Below are 15,368 nucleotides of genomic sequence, written 5' to 3'. Positions count from 1 at the left end.
TATTTTTCAGTTTATTAACTCCCTCTCTGAAGTTGTACCTAATGTTCTTCAATGCATCTATGTGATTATAATTTATTTAATTTTTAATTTCTAGAAGTTACTTTTAGTCTTTTAAAATTCTAATTGGTTTTAATATCCTATTGTTTCTTTGTTACGTCTTTAGTTTCTGTAAATGGTTTGGATGTGTGTTCTCTCCAAATGTCATGTTGAAATGTAATCCCCAGTATTGGAGATGGGGCCTGGTGTGAGATATTGGATCATGGGGGCAGATATCTTACGAATGACTCAGCTCTATCCCCTCGGAGTAAGTTCTAGCTCAGTTAGTTCACATGAGATTTGGTTGTTTAAAAGGGGCTGGCTCCTCCTCATCTCTCTCTTACTCCCACTCTTGCCATGTGATGTGTCTACTCCCGGTTCACCCTCCACCATGTTTGTAAGCTTACTTCTGTCCTCACCAGAAGCCAAGCAGATATTGGTGCCATGCTTGTATAGCCTGCAGAACTGTAAGCTAATTAAATCTCTTTTCATATAAATTACCCAGTCTCAGGTATTCCTGTATAACAACACAAGAATGGCCTAATACATTTCCTTTTTTATACTTTTAGGGATTTTTAACACGTTGATTTTATTTTGTGTTATCTGACCGTACAAAATCTGAATTCCTTGGCAATCTAATTCTAGTGTTTGTTGCTTCTTTGGACTTTCCTTTATAAAGGCTTACTTTTGGGCAGTTTGTGTAATTTTGGATTGTGAACTTATGATTGGTTTATTTAAAATTCTGGGAATCCTGAGATGTCTAAGATGAGGTTATATTCCTTTGAAGAGGATTTAATTTGCTCTTTTCAGTTAATTTATCTTCTGGAAGATTTTCAGGACTTACAAACACTAGAAAACAAAGTCCAAAAGCCATGGGGGAAGGGTTGTGGATTATGCATTTTTAGAAGAATTCCTTTTTTTTGCTACTCCAAGCCAGAAATGTCACAAATATTTCCCTTGTCACTTACCCCTGTTAAGGGGAAATTTTTTTTTATTGTCCACGCTTTTGGACTTTTGAGTGTTGTAAACTACAACAGCTCATCTTTTCCAAGCCTAAAATCTTCTCCACTATTTCCTATAAGGCTATTAAAATCCAAGGTTCCAAGACCCTAGTGTTAGTAAACACCACCAATGTACCCATAATTTTGCACTAGGATGTTAACCATTGTTTCAACTCTGACTTCATTTTGCCCTTGTGAGATCATCCTTACTTTTTTAAAATTCAAAAGTGCTTTTTAAAGTATGTTTGTTGTGTTTTATTAAGCATTTCTAAATGTTTTGAAGCAGAAGAGCATTTTAGAATTACTAGTGTCTATATTACCAGAAGCATAAATCTACTTATTGAGCACAATGTAGTTTTTATTTTTGTTTCCTTTTTCTGTCATACTTTGATAGTGGGTTATGGAGATATTCAACTATAATTCCATTTGCTTAGATTGTTGAGTTTTTGAATTTAGATTTTTTGGGTTTTCTGTGCTTATGTGCTTTCCACATTGCAAAATTTGTTTCTGCTGAATTATTTCTGTTGTTTAGGTTCTCCGTCAAAATTGTTGAATCCTAGAAGAATAGAAGCAAAGACTGACAGTTAATTTTATCTAATTTTTAAAATATTAATTCCTTTGCACACCTAAATTTTATACTATGTTTTATACATACTTTAGTGCGTTATGCACATAAACTACATACTAGTAAAAGTTCAATCCTCTTTGGGCTAAATCAGAAATGTTGTGAAAATGGGAAAAGTGTTCTTCATGTCTCTTTTCAATAGTTATTGTGAAGAGTAAGAGCAATAATATATATTTAAAAGAAATACCAAGTATTAGTTTGAGCAAAGGCTCAGTAAAAGGTGCTTGTAGCATTTCTTAAATATAATGTGTTATTTCAGTTACATTGTGAATCCTTAAAATAATGTATTATTTTTTCTTTCATTGCTTTTAATCCAATGACCTAATGAATTATTGGAGCCTCCTGCATTGATGCTAAAATTTCTGTATTATTGATGTCTTTTCTAGGCTCTTAATGTTCCTCTTTCTGTCTCTGTGGGATGTGTGTGGTGCTTCTGTCTTTTTACATTTTGTGGTGGTGGTGTGTGTATAACAGTATATTACATTGATAATTTTTTTGATATTTCAATCGAATTTACTGAAACATAAATCTCTAAGAGATAAATATATTCATTTTACATAACTCCGATATGGTTATCACACGTGACACAATTAAAATTAACTCATTACCATCTAATGCCCATTCTATAGGCAAACAGTTCATATTTTCCTGTTGGACAAATTCTAAACAATTACTTCCCTTGATACCATATGCTTAAGTAAATTAATATTCTTATCCTACTTAGCTCATATATTGGAAAATCATTCAAGAACCAATGCAAAAAGATAAAGTCATAAAGAAATTTCATAATTTTTATCAAGATATGGGTACTAGAATTTCGTTAAAACAGTGAAAAGTACTTACCAACACAGAATTTTGCCTTAATTTAAAAACTGAAATAAGATTGATTTTCTTTTGCATTAATTTACTGTTTTTGAAGTTTATTTGATAGTTTTCAAAGGGGTATTTCTCTTTCAGGATTTTATTTTGTTATTATGTTTGGTTTTGGACATTGTTGATGGTGATTGTTTTGGCCAGAAGCAAGAATCCTGTATTACTACTAAGTCAACTTTCTAGAACTTCTTCAGGACAGCTTACAAAAAAAACAAGAAACCCCTAGGGCAACATGTAAGTGAATACTTGATAGCTAAGAAAACCTGAGAAGAATTTCCAGAAGACTCAAGATGAACATTGTGAATACAGCAGATGGTATAAAATCACACAGGATTTTGAGAAAATAGTAGCTCCTCTACTACTGATCTTTTAACTTAGGAACTCTCATAGACATTTACAAGGCTATACACTGGAGCTAAGTATGTCAGTTCTGTATATTATTTCCAACTGATGGCATTTGTAGACACATACAGGGAATACAGAAGCTTTCAAACAACTAGTTTTGCAGACAGCCCTTGGAATCTAATATGTTTATAAGAAGAGAAGCTTCTGTTTGTTTTGTTTTTATTATACTTTAAGTTTCAGGATACGGTGCACAATGTGCAGGTTTGTTACATATGTATACATGTGCCATGTTGGTGTGCTGCACCCATTAACTCCTCATTTAACATTAGGTATATCTCCTAATGCTATCCCTCCGCCCTTCCCCCACACCACAACAGGCCCCAGTGTGTGATGTTCCCCTTCCTGTGTCCATGTGTTCTCATTGTTCAATTCCCACCTATGAGTGAGAACATGCGGTGTTTGGTTTTTTGTCCTTGAGATAGTTTGCTGAGAATGATGGTTTCCAGCTTCATCCATATCCCTACAAAGGACATGAACTCATCATTTTTTATGGCTGCATAGTATTCCATGGTGTGTATGTGCCACATTTTCTTAATCCAGTCTATCATTGTTGGACATTTGGGTTGGTTCCAAGTCTTTGCTATTGTGAATAGTGCCGCAATAAACATACGTGTGCATGTGTCTTTACAGCAGCATGATTTATAATCCTTTGGGTATATACCCAGTAATGAGATGGCTGGGTCAAATGGTATTTCTAGTTCTAGATCCCTGAGGAATCGCCACACTGACTTCCACAATGATTGAACTAGTTTACAGTCCCACCAACAGTGTAAAAGTGTTCCTATTTCTCCACATATTCTCCAGCACCTGTTGTTTCCTGACTTTTTAATGATGGCCATTCTAACTGGTGTGAGATGGTATCTCAGTGTGGTTTCAATTTGCATTTCTCTGATGGCCAGTGATGATGAGCATTTTTTCATGTGTTTTTTGGCTGCATGAATGTCTTCTTTTGAGAAGCGTCTGTTCATGTCCTTTGCCCACTTTTTGATGGGGTTGTTTTTTTTTTTTTGTAAATTTGTTTGAGTTTATTGTAGATTCTGGATATTAGCCCTTTGTCAGATGAGTAGATTGCAAAAATTTTCTCCCATTCTGTAGGTTGCTTGTTCACTCTGATGGTAGTTTCTTTTGCTGTGCAGAAGCTCTTTAGTTTAATTAGATCCCATTTGTCAATTTTGGCTTTTGTTGCCATTGCTTTTAGTGTTTTAGACATGAAGTCATTGACCATGCCTATGTCTTGAATGGTATTGCCTAGGTTTTCTTCCAAGGTTTTTATGGTTTAAGGTCTAACATGTAAGTCTTTAATCCATCTTGAATTAATTTTTGTATAAGATATAAGGAAGGGATCCAGTTTCAGCTTTCTGCATATGGCTAGCCAGTTTTCCCAGCACCATTTATTAAATAGGGAATCCTTTCCCCATTTCTTGTTTTTCTCAGGTTTGTCAAAGATCAGATAGTTGTAGATATGTGGCATTATTTCTGAGGACTCTGTTCTGTTCCATTCCATTGATCTATATCTCTGTTTTGGTACCAGTACCATGCTGTTTTGGTTACTGTAGCCTTGTAGTATAGTTTGAAGTTAGGTAGTGTGATGCCTCCAGCTTTGTTCTTTTGGCTTAGGATTGACTTGGCAATGCAGGCTCTTTTTTGGTTCCATATGAACTTTAAAGTAGTTTTTTCAATTCTGTGAAGAAAGTCATTGGTAGCTTGATAGGGATGGCACTGAATCTATAAATTACCTTGGGCAGTATGGCCATTTTCATGATATTGATTCTTCCTACCCATGAGCATGGAATGTTCTTCCATTTGTTTGTATCCTCTTTTATTTCGAGCTATCTATGACAAACCCACAGCCAATATCATACTGAATGGGCAAAAACTGGAAGCATTCCCTTTGACAACTGGCACAAGACAGGGATGCCCTCTCTCACCACTCCTATTCAACATAGTGTTGGAAGTTCTGGCCAGGGCAATCAGGCAGGAGAAGGAAATAAAGGGTATTCAATTAGGAAAAGAGGAAGTCAAATTGTCCCTGTTTGCAGATGACGTGATTGTATATCTAGAAAACCGCATTGTCTCAGCCCAAAATCTCCTTAAGCTGATAGGCAACTTCAGCAAAGTCTCAGGATACAAAATTAGTGTGCAAAAATCACAAGCATTCTTATACACCAATAACAGACAAACAGAGAGCCAAATCATAAGTGAACTCCCATTCACAATTGCTTCAAAGTGAATAAAATACCTAGGAATCCAACTTACAAGGGATGTGAAGGACCTCTTCAAGGAGAACTACAAACCACTGCTCAACAAAATAAAATAGGAGAAGCTTCTGTTTTAGGGTCTCAATAATTAACTCAGGAAAATTAAATAATATTCCAGGCAGGAAAGCTGATAAGGGAGTGAAGCATTCCATATTATTAATTATAACAGACTAGGACACTTAGTGGTAAAAAAAAATTATAAGAAGAAGTTTCATAGAAATTAGGGAAATAAATTAGTTGAAGGAAGAATTAAGAAAGCCCTAGTTTAGAGCACTATATCATCTAAAGCAAGTTTCTGAAACTTTAATATTCCTTCTGATCATCTGGCACTCTTGTTGAAATGAAGAATCTGACTCAGCTGGTCTGTGGTGTAGCCTGGAATTCTGTATTTCTAACGAACTCTAGGTGATGGTGATGCTGCAGTTTGTGGATCACCATATGAGTATAAGAGGTCTAGACTCTCGGAATTTGACTTTGGCAATGGTGTGACATAGAAGGTAAGAAAATATGTAATAAAATACCTAAAATGCAATTCAGAGAACAGTGGTGGGTGTGTGTGTGTGTGAGTGTGTGTGCGTATGTGTATGTTTCTTTAAACTCCTAGGCGATAATAACTAAATTAAAGATATAATATGTTTAAAATTCTAATGAATGCATGAAAATATACAAAATAGCAAAGACATACAAAGAATAGAATTTGTGGGGGACATACATTTAAAGTAAAATGAGAAATTTCACAGTAAGAAGAATACATTCCAATAATAAGACATAAGGACAGAATTTGTGTTAGAGTAACAGATGCACATGTGGAAAGAACTGAGGCACATTAGCTCAGCTGAGAAGTCAAAGGATTGGGGTTTGTGGCAGCTCCCTGCCTTCAAATCTTACCTTTGCTCGATGGCTGTGGCTTGGGCAACATGGTAACCAAACTGTGCTTCAGCTTACTCATCTATAAAATGTGGATAATAGTGTAATCAGCCAAGAAGGTTGTTATGAGTATTTAATATGCAAGACAGCAACTTAGAGCAATGCCTGGCTTCTGTTTGGCAATACTGAAGGATTAGTTTTATTATTACAATAATGATAATAATGTTATTTCTAAAAATTTAAGACTAAGAGATTTAAAGGATAGTTCTCAGAAGATAGAAGCTGGCCAGGCATGGTGACTCACACCTGTAATCCCAGCACTTTGGGAGGCTGAGGTGGGCAGATCACTTGAGGTCAGGAGTTCAAGAACAGCCTGGCCAACATGGTGAAATCCCATCTCTACTAAAAATTACAAAAATTAGCCAGGCATGGTGACATGAGCCTGTAATCCCAGCTACTCGGGAGGCTGAGGCAGGAGAATTGCTTGAACTCAGGAGATGGAGGTTGCAGTGAGCCGAGATCACATCACTGCACTACAGCCTGGATGACAGAGCAAAACTCAGTCTCAAAAAATAAATAAATAAACAAATAAATAAATAGAAGCTTTCTTGAGTCCATGTTGCTGCTAAATTCTCTATGGGAGAAAAATGGGGTTATTTATTTAAATAAACAATACGGAGTGAAAAATTATGATTAAGAAAATGAAATTATCATTGACAGAGTCTATCATTTAGAGAAGGATGTCGTCATCAACTAAGTAAAAATCTTATTATTAACATTTAAAAAGTAATGCTAGACTTGAATTATTCTTAGGATTCAGCTTCTCCATATGCTTTAAACGTGGGACTTAGCTTTGTTAGCTTTGTTATCTTTGTTATTTTATTTCTTCCTTTCTTCTGGCATGGATTAAGCATATATTTTTAAATTCCTGGGCCTTGATCATTACCTTTGTGGTTGTTCATTATTGATGATTGATTTAGGTATAATTATAATTCAGTAAAGTTTTTTCTATCTTATTGCTTGTAGACAGAGACAAAGAGGTGTTTATTGTATTTCTTTTTCTATTTATATTTTCTTTCCAAAGTTTAAATGCAGACTTCTAAAAACCTACAATCACAAACATTTGCTTTACTTGTATTTTTCTTTTCTGAAAAAAAAATGCTCCATAAACTTAATAGGCAAGAGAAAATTAGATAGGAATCCAATTGGTAGAATATTTAGTGTTTACAAAAGGAAATAATTGCAGAGGTCAGGCATAGCACTGAAAGTCTGACGCTGGGTGTTTCCTGGCTAAAGTTGCCCAGATTTTAAGAATTTCTCAAATATGTATACTGTTAAGTATACAAATATGCTTTAAAATTGTATAGACATATATTCTATGCTAAATTAAACATACATAAAAATGATTAAACTGAGGAGAAATCTAAATCAAAAATATTAAAAACAAAATGTATTCTAGGGAAAGACTACTGTTGTCTTCAGGCGCAGCCCTGAAAGGTCGGTTCTCCAATGATCACACCTGTAGTGCTAATGAAGAACACCTGCAGATTGAAATCTGCCCTTTTATTTCTTCTTGATTACCTTTAAAATCAGGAATTATTTTAAAAATTGGCCAAGCATGGTGGCTAATGCCTGTAATCTCAGCACTTTGGGAGGCTGAGGCAGGCAGATCATCTGAGGTCAGGAGTTTGAGGCCTGTCTGACCAACATGGTGTAACTCCATCTCTACTAAAAATACAAAATTAGCTGGGCATGCTGGCGCATGCCTGTAATCCCAGCTACTTGGGAGGCTAAGGCAGGAGAATCGCTTGAACCTGGGAGGTGGAGGTTGCAGTGAGCCGAGATCGCCCTATTGCACTCCAGCCTGGGCAACAAGGGTGAAACTCCATCTCAAAACAAACAAACAAAATCTAATAGTGCCCATTTTTTAAGGGCCATAGACAGATGAATTTGGATCTTAATGTTACTTGAAAAGTGTATTGAAGGAAAACATGCATATGGAAAAGTGAGCAAATCTTAAGTGTACAACTCAATACATTTTTTGCAAAAGGAATATACCTGAAGATCCAACACCTAGATCAAGAAACAGAATATTTTCTGCACCCCAGAGGCTCTCCTCATGTCCTCTTTCAGGTACCGTATCCTCCTCAGAGCGTTTCCTCCCACTTTTATATAAATGTGTATTAGTTTTGCAGGGCTGGCATAATAAAATACATAGATTGGGTGGCTTAAGAAACAGAAATTTATTTTATCACAGCTCTGGAGGCTAAAAGTCCAAGATTAAGGTGCCAGCAGGGTTGATTTCTCTCGAGGCCTCTCCCCTTGACTTGCAGACAGTATCTTCCTGTGCCCTCACAGCCTGTGCTCATGCATCCCTGGTGTCTTTCTCTCGTCTTACAAGGACACCAGCTGTATTAGATTAGAGCACCACTCTAAAGACCTAATTTAACCTTAATTTTCTCCTTAGAGGCCTTATTGCCAAAGACAGTCTGAGTGTTAGAGCTTTGCCATATGAATTATGAGGGGATGCAATTGAGCCCATAACAGAATGTTTTCCTATAGTACATACTTTTTCCATGTGACTTCTTTCTTTAATATGGTTTGTGATATTCATATTGTTCATGTAATCAGGGTTTCTTCAGTCTCATTAATGCATAGCATTTCATTGTATGAATATATCTTAATTTATTAATCAGCTTTACTGTTTATGGAAATTTGGGTTATTTCTAGTTTATTCTTATTGTGAATAGTGTTACTGAGAATATTCTTGTACATAATATTCAGCAACTTTTATAGTGGAATTGCACAGCCATAAGGTGAGATACTACCAAAGGAGAGACACTACCAAACTCTTTTCCAAAATAATTACACGAATTTCTACCCCTACCAGCAGGATATGACAGTACCATTCTTCCACATCCTTGCTAACTCTTGCTATTATCATTTTTTTTAAATTCAGCCTCATTCATCTACTTATAGTGATATCTCATTGTAATTTTAGCTTGCATTCCAAAAGACTAATAAAGATGAGGGATTTTTAGGATGTTTATTGAAAATTTGAAAGCCTTCTTTTGTGAAGTTTATATTTATGACTTTTGCCCAATTTTCTATTCAGTTTTCTCATTTTCTTATTGATTTATGAAAGTTTATTGTATATATTCTGAGTATTGCAGGTTTCTTTTTATACTCCAGGGCTTGTCATTTCATCTTCTACTTGCCATCTTTTGATAAACAGAAGTTTTTAATTTAAATTCAGTCAAACTTTAATGTTTTCCCTTGACTGTTACCACTTATACTCTGTTTAAGAAATCATGGTCTGCCCCAAAAGGAAAGATATTTTCTTCTAAAAGCTTTATTGTTTTGTTTTGAACATGTAAATGCACAACCTTCTGGAACTGATTTTTTTGTATGTAGGAGTCAGGATCCACTTTTCCCCCACATGTGGGTATATAATTCATTCGGCACCATTTAGTAAAGAAATTGCCCCTTCTCTACTGTTCTACGTTGTCAAACTTGCCATAATTTGTGTAATTTGTTGTTATAACTTGTGTGAGTTTGTTTCTGGACTTCCTCTTTTGTTTCGTATATGATTTGTCTGTCTTTGTACCAGTTACTGTCTTAATTACAAAAGCATTATAATAAGTTTTGGTGTCTGGCAATTTAAAAATTCTAGTTTTGTCTTCCTTGGCTAATCTTGGCCCTTTGTATTTCTGTACCAATTTTAGCTTGTTAATTTTTATATTAAAAAAGAGACTACTGGGATTTTGGTTGTGATTACCATGAATATCCAGATTAATTTGAAAATTGACATCCTTATAATATTGAGTCTTCCAATGTATGAGCATGATGCATCTTTCTCCATTTATTTTTGTCTGCTTTATTTCCTTTAAATACTATTTTGTAGATTTTTGGTGTAGATATGATGAACATCTTTTGTTAGATTTTATTCTGAGTATTTGAGATATTTCTCTTTTAAATGTTATAATTCTTTTTATTTGTTCATTATGGTAGCATAATTTGTTCTTGTAAAATAACTCTGAATTCAGTAACATTGCTAAATTTACTAATTAAATCTAATAGTTTTCTGCGGACTCTTTAAAAACGTTATTTTCATTTTTAATGTATTTCATCATTTATTAAAAGAAATGAATTAAAATTATTTTCATTGATATTTCTAGTGAAAATAAAATTGGAATTTTTATTTTAAAATATTAATTGAATAATAATATTAACTTATAGTGGAAAGAAAAGCTGGGCTATAGATGGGAGTGTGGGATAGTTCATCAGCATGTGAGTAGATGCTAGAAAAACTGGAACCATTGCCTCTTCTCTGTCTTCATAAGCATAATACTCTTCAGTAAATGAGTCTGCCATTCTGGTCTTTAGTTTTTATATCTATAAAATAATGATACTGTACTACATAAGTTTAAGTTCTTTTTTATCTGGGATGGATGACTGAGATAACTTTTTGCTAAATGATTGTGCTTTAGACTTTTTTCCTTTTCTGCTTTTTCTTTTATAGTCTTGTGATGATGGGGCTAATGGGCCTCATGTGATCTCAATTCTGGGAAAGCGTACTAGGTGGGACAAAGTCCACCTGCAATTCCCTATCTTCTATTCATGGTATTTGAGAACTTCTATTGCTCCTGGATACCAGGTGTTGGCTATTGAGATGATGCAATTTTGTCTCAGGTTCATCTCTTTAGAGACTGTCCTCCACTAATGCACCCTAAGTGTTCCTATATCATGTTAAATGTTGGATGATGTTTTTCTTTCCCTAAAAATCTCAAGTTCTTTTGAGTCTATGTCCTGAAAAGCCATCTGCTAGTCCTAATGCTTCTATTACCTTTATTCCACTTTCTTGTGGGGGGTTTCACTTAGAAAGAAGGGAAATGAGGACTTCATGTTTGACCTCCTCCTCTGTTTCTTTTCCTCTTGCCTATGCTCTTGAGCCTGAGGTAGTTCTTTATATTCTTTTCTCCTCTTTTAGCATGGCAAAAGTCCTTGATCTAGTTTTCTAAGTCTGAATTATAATATTGTAATGGAAACAGGAAAAGACTTATATTCAAGATCATTGTCTTGCTACATCGATCCAGAATTATTGGCAGACATCAAAATGTAGACTGCCTTTTTTTTTATTTTATTTATCTTGTAGCAATCTTGATCTTTTTAGAGGCAAATGCTATGCCTGGCAGAAAGGTGAGGTCAGACACGGAGAAATGCAAAAGGATTGCATTTAGATATACTTCCAAACAACATCCTTGTTATATAATGTCATATCATATTTCTCATGTTATTTTGTTTTCTGCTTGTTTTCCATCTGACATGTCCAAATAGTGTTTAAATGTAATGTGGCCATGGACACAGGGAGGGGAACAATACACACTTGGGCCTTTCAGGGGAGTGGGGTGGGGGAAGGGATACCATCAGGATAAATAGCTAATGCATGTGGGGCTTAATACCTAGGGGATGGGTTGATAGGTGTAGCAAACCAGCATGGCACACGTTTACCTAAGTAACAAACCTGCATGTCCTGCATCTGTATCCTGGAACTTAAAATAAAGTAAAATTAAATTTTAAAAAAACTTGGTGTGGCAACAACTGCTATGCCACTGCTATGCAATTTCTGTCATAGGACATGGAAGGATATTATGCCACATAAGTCAACTCTGTCTACCTACATTAATAGATATTTAATAGATAGCAATTGTATCTACACTTAACAGATACCTTCTCCACATATGCTGATCATTGAGTTTAGCACAAAAGGAAAAATGTGAGAGGCAAAAGTTAAAACTGTCCTTGAAGAACTTAAAATACATCTGTGGAGACATGACAGCACAAGACAACTCAAGAAGGCAATATAAGTTATAGGCGTTGACTATAATTGCTGCACAAGGTAGAAGAATGATAAAATCAACAGAGTCCAAAGTACCTGGAGATCACTTTCTGGAGAAGTTTTCATTAAAGCTTTGACAGGGCAGTAAATTTGGAAGGTGGTGAGAAGTAAGAATTGAACCACAAGCAGAAGGAACAGACCTGAAGAATGGAACTGGGATAGAACAACATGGCAGCTGTTAGACACTCTGCTTGACTGAATAACAGAGATTATATTGAAGAACAATGTAAAATTCATGGAATGTATAGGACACCTTTAAAAAAATTGTATGTCCAGAAGACGTATTGTATAATTTTTAGCTGTTTCCTCCATGAGTTTCTTAAAACACAAATTGTGAAAAACTAATATCATATGATGTAAAATTGGAAAACGTTGACCTCTTAAAGCAATAGCTATCAGATACTAATGTGATTTATAAACCAGATCACCTTGTAGAAATTCCCTAGTGGGAGTGTAAGAACTGGGTAGATACCTCCTACATTTCCAATCCAAAAGGGCTGGGAGATCTGGAGATGAAAGGAAGATTTTATGGAGTGAACTGAAGGTGTACTTGAAATATACACAAGGAGAGATGGTGTAGGGTGTTTTCCTCCTCAGAACTAGAAAGAGCTCTTCAAGGAGACTCTCTAGAGGTTTAAAAAGTATCTCTTGAAGTTTTGAGGTTTTAGTGGAGGCAGTGGACTGGTTTCTGATTAATTCAAAGACCAAAGATGAGGTGGTGAGCAGCTTATGGTACAGCAAAGTAAAGATTCTGAATGGGGATTCATCTATTTTTCAGGGGTTGTTAGATTCCTCTGGAAGAGAGGTGGGCCATGAATATGAAACAGCTGTCACGAGGTTGTCCTAGGTATTTCCTTAAGGCTTCCCAGCAACTGAACTGGTCTCAGCTGACTAGTGACTGTGGATGGAGTAAGTAACAAAGTGAGACAGTATGATCTGCATCAAGCATAGTACAGGTGAAAGGTCTCCAGTGATTGGAGGTGAGGATTACTGAAGAACCAGGGAAAGCTCAAACGGGGAGAGAATCAACTTTGTTCCTGCCCCAAAGAGGAAGCCTTCTTGCTTAGTGAGCAGAAAGTAAGCACTTTCCTGCTTCATTTACCTCTTGTTTCCTCACCTATCCTTTTTCACTCCACCGCTATATTCCAGAGGCATCAGGATCCAAGGTTCACTAGCTGGAAAAGAAGGACATGGGGGAAAAATAGAGACCAACAAATTCCTTTCCATTGGCTGTTGGCTCCCATTTGCAGCAGATTCTAGCTACAGGAAACTGTTAAAACTGTAAGTCAGTTTGTCACGTGCAGCTGGGTGTTCTGGTTTCTAAATTGAGAATGTGTTTGATGAGCTAGCAGGGGTCCCCAAGCCATGGACAGGTAACTGTCTGTGGCCTGTTAGGAACTGGGCCACACAGTGGGAGATGAGTGGTGGACAAGCAAGCATTACTGCCTGAGCTCCCCCTCTTGTCACATCAGCTGCGGCATTAGATTCTCATAGGAGCATGAACCCTCTTGTGAGCTGCACATGCAAGGGATCTAGGTTACGTGCTCCTTATGAGAATCTAATACCTGATGATCTGAGGTAGAATGGTTTCATTTGGAAACCATTCCACCTGCCCCATCTTTAGAAAAAATTGTCCTGGTGCCAAAAAGTTTGAGGACTACCAATTAAAGTAACCATAAGATTTTTTTTTAATAAGTTCTAAGTAATCAGAGTCTAGATAGAAGCCTGATTCCGGTTGGCCGAAGACATGTGTTATTCGTTTCTTTGGCTGCTGTAACACATTACCACTAATTGAGTAGCTTAGAACAAGATAAATTTAGTGTCACATTTCTGGAGGCTAGAAATCTAAAATCAACGTGTCGGCAGGGCCCTGCTCTCTCCAGAGGCTCTAGAGGAGAATCTGTTTGATGCCTTTCTTTTAGTTTCTGATGTTGCTGACAGTCCTTGGCATTCCTTAGCTTGTAGATTTATCACTCCAATCTCTGCCTGTCTTGTCATATGGCACTCTGTCTGTGTGTGTCTTTGTATTCACATGGCTTTCTCTTCTCCATGTACGTCCATCCCTGTGTCTCATCTTTTCTTATAAGGTTGCCAGTCATACTAGATTAAGGGACCACCTTATTCTAGCATAACCTCATCTTAATTTACACCTTAATTGCATAAAGATTCTTTCCGAATAAGATCATATTCAGGGTAGGACTTCAACATATCTTTCAGGAGTACATAATTTAACCCACAATAGATGTTATGCAGATTTTTATCTACTTGATGCCTGCACCTAGAGTTAGGGATTGTTGTTGATAGGAATCAAAGTCTCTTCCTAATTTCTCTATTTAGAAGACATATATGCTGTACTCTTTCAAAATATACAGTGTGAGGTTCTGAGTCTGAAACAGTGTTTTCTTAGTCAAGCCCAATCAGGGCTCAGCTATTAGAAATGCCACTTTATATTTTGTCCATTTTCCTCCCAGTGCTGTTACTAATGTTTCTCTTCTTTGACATCCTTTGACCATTTTAACAAGAAATTGAGAAGACTCCCAATGGGCACTGTGAGTGGACCTTACGTTAATGTGGACTTCCTTTTTTTTTATGCTTCCAGTTTTTGTATACATTACCCCATCTTCCTGGAAAGACATACCTGCTTATCTGTCTGTTAGGCTTAGTACTTGAGAGTTCTCTTTTGTGAAATTTTCCTAGACCAAACAGTGCTGACTGTCAGCCATGTGCACCAGTTCAGCTATTCTGACTGATTTTTGGGGGGATGGGGGACAGGGACTCATTCTGTTGCCCAGGCTGGAGTGCAGTGCTGCAATCTCGGCTCGCTGTAGCCTCTGCCCCCTGGTCTCAAGTGATCCTCCCATCTCAGCCTTTCGTATAGCTAGGACTACAGGTATACGCCACCATGCCTGGCTAATTTTTGTTTTTGTAGAGACAGGGCCTTGCCATGTTGCCCAGGCTGGTCTTGAACTCCTGGGCTCAAGCCATCCTCCCACCTTGGCCTTCCAAAGTGCTGGGATTACAGGGGTGAGCCACCACACCTGGCCCTGACTTATTTTTTTAAGATTATGTTTTAAATCCTTTTCTGACTCCAGAATATTCTTTTAATACTTTCTGTTCCTTCAAAACTCTATGTATTGTCTAATGATGATATTTTCACCAGTTACTTGAAATAATTGTCCACAGATGTGTTTTCTCCACTAAACTGTGCTTTTCTTGAGTCTCTTTTTGTTTGCTGTGGTTTCTTCAGTCTGTCACAGACGTTGGCTTGCAGTAGGGGCTCACCAGGTGTTTTCTGAATTGGATTGAGTGTTCATAAGAGTAGATAAGGGCCAGTTGCTTTAAGTGAGTCTTGAAGTATATCACAATTTCTTGAAGGCCTTCTTCAAGCTAAAGTTCTCGGCAAA

The 15,368-nt window shown here is 36.5% G+C and overlaps 1 protein-coding gene across 4 annotated transcripts in view; it reads left to right on the top strand.

The window, feature by feature from the left end:
• The window catches only part of INPP4B (inositol polyphosphate-4-phosphatase type II B), an 834,063-nt gene that overhangs the window by 107,745 nt on the left and 710,950 nt on the right, over positions 1-15,368 (top strand). Inside the window, exon 1 of one of the 4 annotated variants that reach the window (XM_032147639.2) lies at positions 13,210-13,245. The exons of the other annotated variants lie outside the window; for them this stretch is intronic. The gene's annotated coding sequence lies outside the window, so the exon portion shown is untranslated. Of the gene's footprint in view, positions 1-13,209; positions 13,246-15,368 lie in introns of those variants that run through there. 4 annotated transcript variants of the gene reach the window in all.

The sequence above is a fragment of the Hylobates moloch genome, unplaced genomic scaffold (assembly GCF_009828535.3).
Source record: "Hylobates moloch isolate HMO894 unplaced genomic scaffold, HMol_V3 SCAFFOLD_3, whole genome shotgun sequence".
NCBI lineage: Eukaryota > Metazoa > Chordata > Mammalia > Primates > Hylobatidae > Hylobates > Hylobates moloch.
This window is presented reverse-complemented; position numbering and strand designations above follow the sequence as displayed.